At 39.4% G+C, this 7500-nt stretch overlaps 1 long non-coding RNA gene across 1 annotated transcript in view; it reads left to right on the top strand.

The window, feature by feature from the left end:
* Nucleotides 1-7500, top strand: part of LOC118764026 — a 17076-nt gene that overhangs the window by 6651 nt on the left and 2925 nt on the right. Inside the window, exon 2 of the long non-coding RNA XR_004999810.1 lies at nt 6069-6077. This is a non-coding gene — a long non-coding RNA (uncharacterized LOC118764026). The remainder of the gene's footprint in view (nt 1-6068; nt 6078-7500) is intronic.

Below are 7500 nucleotides of genomic sequence, written 5' to 3'. Positions count from 1 at the left end.
TACGGACGTACGTTTCGAGATCAAGTTTTAGGATAGCGTAAGAATTAGAAAATTCTACTTTACCCATACTTTTCTCTCATCGGCGCAGGACTACAATTATGAATAATTGTATATTAAATTTTGAGATACTAGAATGCATCATCTCAACTCAGAGCGAGCTAAAGCATGACCAGTACCACGAAATTCAAAGTTTGAATGAAAGTTTGTGTCACCAGCCCCTTCCACCCGCGTGTAGCCAAGATAAAATGCTGTGGTCATTTACTGGGATAAAATATGGTTATCAGTAATAATAAAAGTGAAACTAATTAATTAGGGATAATTACAATTACACCAAGTAGATTTCAGCATGTAAAAGCCCCAGCAAAAGAAACAGCGTGACTCGACCTTGAGTCACTCTGTTGCTTCTGCTAAATATTTATAAAAATATACACTCATATTTTTTGAGTTCTATTTTTCCTGTTTGCACCAATTTAACTCGGGGTGGGGGGCATGAATGAATTGTCGTCTAAATTACGCAAAGATGAAATTAACACTGACATCACGTTTTAATATATATTTTTACCAAAATTACAAAAAGAAATATCTTGAAATACTAAAGAGTAAATTTATTCAATAAAATCGGCCTCCAGCTGACTTCAGAATCTCTTGCAACTCTTCTGGACGGTCTCCTTGTTTAAGTTCGTGGATGCTGCCATGATTCTTGCCTTCAGTTCATCTTTGGTGTTACAAGCAGTTTTGCTAGTCTCTCACTCAACTGCACTCCACACATAATAATCAAGGGAGTTTCGGTCTGGGGAGTTAGGTGGCTAGATGTTAAGGGTGATGTGGTCGTAGAAATTGTCTGACAGCCACGACTGGGTTCTCCTGCTTGTATGGTATGGTGCAGAGTCCTGTTACCAGACATAGGGTCTTCCAACAACCATCCTCTTGACACAAGGCAGCACAACCTCCTCCAGGCACTTGATGCAGGCCTCCATGTTGAGTCTGAAGCCACGTGGGAAGGTGACTAACGTTGTCATCATTAGTGATCGCTCCAAACACCATGATGTTGATTGGATGTTTAATTTTTATCACTCTCGGTACATGTTTTGGGATAATATATGCCAGTGGTTGTTCTATATGTTCATCATCTGATCCTGGCAGAAATTTTTCTCGTCTGAGAAAAACCAAAGCATGTTCAGTTGGAGGAGATGCTTAAGTTTGTTCAAAAGCTTCGTAGCGCGGTCTTTCCTCTTGTCCTTGATGACTTGGGATAAAAATTGGCCCCTTTTTCATCTTGTATGAGGAATACCAAATGTCTTCATGCACTACCTGCTTGATAAGAAACACAGACACTCCCCCATGCCCCTGACGATGGACCTGATTGACTTGGGGGGGGGGGGGTCGTTGTCAATCATAGCCTGGATCTCACCAACAAATTCAGGAGTTCTTTTCTTATCAGAACGATCAGAGTGAGTTTTCCGAGCTGCCGTACCTCCGTAATTACCATTAGACTCATCCAATTCCGAATCTTCTGCTCTGTCCTCAAATTGATACCCAAACACTCTGAAATGTTCGTATTGGAACTCCTGGCACGAATGCCAAGCAGTACATCATATACTGGCAGAGTGAATTGCGTCATGGTGCTGTTTTTCTCACAGACGGTGCCCAACTGACCCTACTCTACTGTGTAGTCAACAAAATCGAAAACAAACAATACGTATGCGCGAAATTAAAAATATAAAATAGCGACAATTTATCCATCGCACCCTGTGTATGTATGTATGTATGTAAGTATGTATGTATGTATGTATGTATGTATGTATGTATGTATATATATACATACATATACATGTTTATATATATATATATAATCCTTTCTTATGGTACTTAAACATTCTTGAACCCACCTTCAGATAAGTATTTTGTAACCAAAACTTTTTTCAACGGATTTTCACTGAACTGATAAGTCTTCTGAGCGATAGATTAATATAGATTTTGATTTCAAAACACTAGAAGCATTTTCATCTAATATAATTGTTAAACTATCATTAACCACTTTGTACATCGGTTACAATGCTTCTTCCTTCGCCAGATAAGTCTTATTAAGCATCTCTTTCGGAAACAATCTCATTTCATCAATATTCATAATTTGTCCATTAGTATAACCACCATCTTCAATAATATTTTTTCAATTCAGCGAAACATCTAGAAGGAACGTAGTCTTTCATACTTCCTATTTCCCCTACATCTCCATTGCTATGAGTGGAGGCGCAATGGCCCAGTGGTTAGGGCAGCGGACTCGCGGTCATGGGATCGCGGTTTCGATTCCCAGACCTTGTCACTCTCTGTGTCACGCTGAATATCCCCGAGAACTACGTTAAGGGTACACGTGTCTGTGGAGTGCTCAGCCACTTACACGTTAATTTCACGAGCAGGCTGTTCCGTTGATCGGATCAACCGGAACCCTCATCGTCGTAACCGACGGAGTGCTTCCCCCCCCCCCCATTGCTATGAATTCGTAAGTTCTGAATGTTGAACCATTCCAGAAGAGGTTTTGTTAGTTTCCTCTTCAGTTTTGTTTTCTTTATTCCAGTTCTAATTTTTTTTTATGTGTGGTGGAACAAATTAGCTTAAAGAGTCTCTTGACATAACTACAGATTTCTGTCCCCCTCCTACGATTTTGGATGATCATAACTTTCAGAAAATGGATATCTTTATATATAAAAGTGAAGTTGTGTGTCTGTCTCCTACGATTTAGATTCCTAACTACTCCCACATTTTGCGGTGCAGTTTAACCAAAACCGGGTATCTTATAGTCGTGATTCATATCGAGCACTTCTGGGTATTAGCGCGCGTCTACGATGAGTCTACGATTTTTAAAATAATTTACCATCATTTTTTCCATTTTAATGCATTTTTTTTGCTATTTTTTGGCTATAACTCTCTAAAAATGCTTATATAGTTATTTCCCTTACAAACCCGAGCAACGCCGGGCGATACTGCTAGTATTTTAATGAAATATTGTACGAATATGTGTTATATCATGTAGATTCCGGATTAACAAATTTTTTGGTGGGAAAGTGTTTTAGGAGGGGTGGGTAGGGAATTTCGGAAAATTCACCAGAGTCCACTTCAATTCGTCTTAACTTTCAAGAAAATGGATATTTTTTAATGAAATTCTCTACAAATATACCTCGGACTATGTAGATTCCAGAGACAGGAAATTTTGAGGAAAACAATGGGGGGTTATTTTTGAGAACCGTTCCCTACTCGGGGGTATTTCGGAACAAGTCGTCCATATTTGGTTTATTTTCTCCGTTTTGTGCGTTTGTGCATCCGTAGATTTCTACCAGAAATAAAGGGCCATCTATAAAAATAGCATTTCGTGAGACTGTAGTGTTGAATTGACAAGCAACTCTTCCTGTAGGTATAACTAGGTGCTGGATGGACTTTTTCAAACGCGTCACGTATAACTAGGTTATGAGTTTCACTCTATACATAAAAAAAAAGTGTGTAGGTGGTTGTTTAGGAAAGTGAGAGACTATAATTTATTTTGACAGAATTATTTATGAATTCCATCTAAAGAATTTGTCTGCATAAAGCTTCAGACATGTTTGTTGTCATGCATAACTTTAAAAGCGAATTGTAACAGATAAAATATTTGCATTAATTTAGCTTCACATCGCAGGCATTTTATTGAATACAAATGAAACGTTAAGTGTGGCCTAAAACTGGTGCATAACGTTATTTTTGAACATTGCTTCTTGTTTCGTCTTATGTACATTTTTATTTATTTATTTAATTACATAATCATTTATTTTTCTACATTAAATCTAAAACGAAGCCTTTAACACGCCGGTTAAAGTTCGTGGACTGAGTCAGCCGGGTGGTTTCATAGATTGCTGTCTGAAAAGTTGTCGTTTGTTATCCAGTTACTCGTGCTGTGTTTGCAACTCTGGCCATCTGTCGGTATATAGGCACCATGAATATATAGTCATCGTAAATTATTATTGTTGTTATTTAGAACCAAATCAGCCTTGACCGAGGAAGCCAATGATCAAAACTAAGCCACCCATGACCAGCACATCCTTTTTCAGGCATTGGGGATTTAGAAATACACCAATACAACACATTGATTAGTGTTTTAAACAAAAGAATAGGTTTGACGGAGATTTTGGCTGGTATTTCTGTCGAGCCAAAGTGACCACGTTGAGTTTTCTTGTCTGGCTGCCTCGTTGTAAATAGATTGTATTAAAAGAATTTCCCACACTTCAAGGACTTTGTTCAAATCCTTCAGCGATTATCTCCATCCTAACTTGTTCTGATAAACTACATGAAGACGAAACCGAATCCCCAATATTGTACTTGATACCCAATATGGTTTTCTTCTTTTTAGTTAGTTTAAGTTAGTTTGAGGCGCTCGTGATCTTCTTAGAGCCTCGTAAACGGATCAGTGGTTCTCAACCGGGATCCATATGGCCCAGTGGTTAGGGCAGCGGACTCGCGGTCGGAGGATCGCGGTTTCGATTCCCAGACCCCGCATTGTGAGTGTTTATTGAGCGAAAACACCTAAAATCTCCACGATGCTTCAGCAGGGGATGGTGGTGATCCCTGCTGTACTCTTTCACCACAACTATCTCTCACTATTTTTTCCTGTTTCTCTTGTACCTGTATTTCAAAGGGCCAGCCTTGTCACATTCTCTGTGTCACGCTGAATCTCCTCGAGAACTACGTTAAGGGTACACGTGTCTGTGGAGTGCTCAGCCACTTACACGTTAATTTCACGAGCAGGCTGTTCCGTTGATCGGATCAGCTGGGACCCTCATCGTCGCAACCGACGGAGTGCTCCTATATCCATATAAGATTTTTGAGGATCCGCACAAGCAAAAGAATAAATTGGGTTCACAGTAGTATTTCATGGATTTATTTATTGCAAAAAAACCAGCTAGGTGACGTTTTACATAGTTCAACCTACACAATTTAATGTGTGAAAAGCAAAATAGGAAATTTGAGAGAAGTATCTATAAAACTAGCTTTTAAACATCGAGTGGCTATGGGGGTCCACCAGAATAAAATAGGGATCAAAGGGGTCCATTTATTAAAAAAATGGTTGAGAAACACTGGGTTAGACTGATGCAGCCGATGATTACCCTGCACATCTACAGAGAAAATATCATTGAGATAGAAACCGGGAGTTCGGACCAGATGTTTGCAAGAAAGAACTCCACTAAGGACGCTCAAACTTTTCTGTAGATATTTAAAACTAGCAGTATCGCCCGGCGTTGCGCGGGTTTGTTTTGACCCTTTAGAATTGGAATTTTTGAAAAGTAAAACTTTTGCCTTATGTAGCTTGTTATTCTCTTTAAGTGAACATTTTTCTGGTTGAAATACACCGAAAAATGGCGACACAGCAGTAAAGAAATCGTAAAAAAATAGGAATTTTCATAGAAAAAAAGCACCTTTTTGATGTAAATAATTTTTGGTGTTAACATGGTCCGATTTGAAGTTTTTCTTCTACGGAAGGAACAGCAAGCCTTTTTCTATCATATTCTCAATTTTGGTCAACTTGCACCGCAGGGTCTCGGAGGAGGTAGAGTTAGTTGAAGGCTACCAAACCTGCCATACACAGACAACTTCAGTTTTATATATAGATGAAACATTCAAAAGTATCACCTGCAAACGATTCGACAAAAGAGACCCTCCCTATTCAAAATATAGAGAGGAAATTTAACATATAAGAAAAACCATTGAAAACATCACGCACATGATATTTGCATGTATGCTCAATACAATAAAGTGAATAACTACAATCCAAATAAAAGGGGAGTTGGGAATTTATTCGTTTCTATAAACTATGTCAATGGACTTTTAATTATACCAAGTTCAACATACATTTTATTGAATAAACTCTTTGAATGAGTCACAAAATTATTGTCAGAAATTATATGTATATGCATACAATATATATATATATATATATATATAAACAAACCAAAGAATGGAACAAGAACGTAACAGGCGACAACAAAACAAAGGACAGGAAAAAACAAGGACGGGTCATTCGGATCTTTCAATCTTCAGTCGAGTACCATATCGTCTTTGCAGTTTCGTCTGGCCGGCTCATAGAAAATCTAAGCTAAGAGCACTAGATTCTTTAGAAGAAAGCAAGCGAATGTATACGAAAACAAGGACGGAAAAACGGAGAAATGGTACACAATTACAAATACAAACAACAAGGCATAAACAACAAGTGTCTTTCAACTAAGGACAAGTTTTCAGTGGGCTTTTTAATGCGGAAACCACCAGTATTAGTTACACGACCATCGTTATCATCATTATAGGAGCACTCCGTCGGTTACGACGACGAGAGTCCCAGCTGATACGATCAACTGAACAGCTTGCTCGTGAAATTAACGTGCAAATGGCTGAGCATTCCACAGACACGCGTACCCTTAACGTAGTTCTCGGGGATATTCAGCGTGACACAGAGAGTGACAAGGCTGGCCTTTTGAAATACAGGTACAACTCATTTTTGCCAGCTGAGTGGACTGGAGCAACGTGAAATAAAGTGTCTTGCTCAAGGACACAACGCGTCGCCGGGAATCGAACTCACTGCCTTACGATCATGAGCCGAATGCCCTAACCACTAAGCCACGCGCACTCACTATCATCATTATAATGTCACCAGTGAAAACGGTGAAATGAAAGTTGTCAGAGTGCCTGAGAAAACTGTTTAGTATTTGTTCCGGGTCAATTCCCGCTGACGTCAATTTTGCCTTTCGTCCTTCTGGGGGGATCGACAAAATAGAATACTAGTCAAGTACTGAGTCCGATGATATCGACTAAATCCCTGCCCCTCAAAATTACTGAACTTGTACCTAAATTGGAAACATTAAGGCGGTGAGTTGGCAGAATCGTTAGAGCATCGGACAAAATGCTTTGCAGTATTTGCTCTAGCCCTTTACCTCCTGAGTTCAAACCCCACCCAGGTAAACTTTTACAATGCTGTCACTGCTTAAATCCAACTAGAGTGATCGATATTCTCTGACACACTCTCTATAAAAGTTCATCAATACATATACGTATTTCTTTATTACCCACAAGGGGCTAAACATAGAGGGGACAAACATGGACAGACATAGGTATTAAGTCGATTATATCGACCCCAGTGCTTAACTGGTACTTAATTTATCGACCCCGAAAGGATGAAAGGCAAAGTCGACCTCGGCGGAATTTGAACTCACAACGTAACGGCAGCCGAAACCTCGGCGGAATTTGAACTCACAACGTAACGGCAGCCGAAATACCTATTTCTTTATTACCACAAGGGGCTAAACATAGAGGGGGCAAACATGGACAGACATAGGTATTAAGTCGATTATATCGACCCAGTGCTTAACTGGGACTTACGTTATCGACCCGAAAGGATGAAAGGCAAAGTCGACTCGGCGGAATTTGAACCTCACAACGTAACGGACAGCCGAAATACCTATTTCTTTATTACCCAACAAGGGCTAA

This window comes from Octopus sinensis, linkage group LG6 (genome assembly GCF_006345805.1).
Source record: "Octopus sinensis linkage group LG6, ASM634580v1, whole genome shotgun sequence".
Taxonomy (NCBI): Eukaryota; Metazoa; Mollusca; class Cephalopoda; order Octopoda; family Octopodidae; genus Octopus; species Octopus sinensis.
Note: the sequence above shows the minus strand (reverse complement) of the source record. Positions and strands in the feature narration are given on the sequence as shown.